The following is a 273-nucleotide window of genomic DNA, read 5'->3' as shown; positions in this document are numbered from 1 at the left end:
ATACACACAAATCCCCATAGTCATATGCTCTGGACACGCAGGTTGTATGCACACACAAATCCCCGTAGCCATATGCTCTGGACACGCAGGTTGTACACACACAAATCCCCGTAGCCATATGCTCTGGACACGCAGGTTGTACACACACAAATCCCCGTAGCCATATGCTCTGGACATGCAGGTTGTATACACACAAATCCCTGTAGCCATACGCTCTGGACACGCAGGTTCTGTACACACACAAATCCTCGTAGCCATACGCTCTGGACACGC

General features: G+C 50.5%; 1 protein-coding gene and 1 long non-coding RNA gene across 4 annotated transcripts in view; both read left to right on the top strand.

Moving 5' to 3' along the window:
• The window catches only part of LOC111726850, a 4,229-nt gene extending 3,965 nt beyond the window's left edge, over nt 1-264 (top strand). For both annotated transcript variants that reach the window (XR_002774535.1, XR_002774534.1), the window contains exon 3: nt 42-264. This is a non-coding gene — a long non-coding RNA (uncharacterized LOC111726850). The remainder of the gene's footprint in view (nt 1-41) is intronic.
• CORIN (corin, serine peptidase) overlaps nt 1-273 on the top strand; it is a 257,752-nt gene that overhangs the window by 198,275 nt on the left and 59,204 nt on the right. The window lies entirely within an intron of this gene.

The sequence above is a fragment of the Otolemur garnettii genome, unplaced genomic scaffold (genome assembly GCF_000181295.1).
Source record: "Otolemur garnettii isolate 467f Iridium unplaced genomic scaffold, OtoGar3 scaffold00083, whole genome shotgun sequence".
Classification (NCBI taxonomy): domain Eukaryota; kingdom Metazoa; phylum Chordata; class Mammalia; order Primates; family Galagidae; genus Otolemur; species Otolemur garnettii.
The sequence above is the reverse complement of the archived record's forward strand: the minus strand, read 5'-3'. Positions and strand labels throughout refer to the sequence as shown.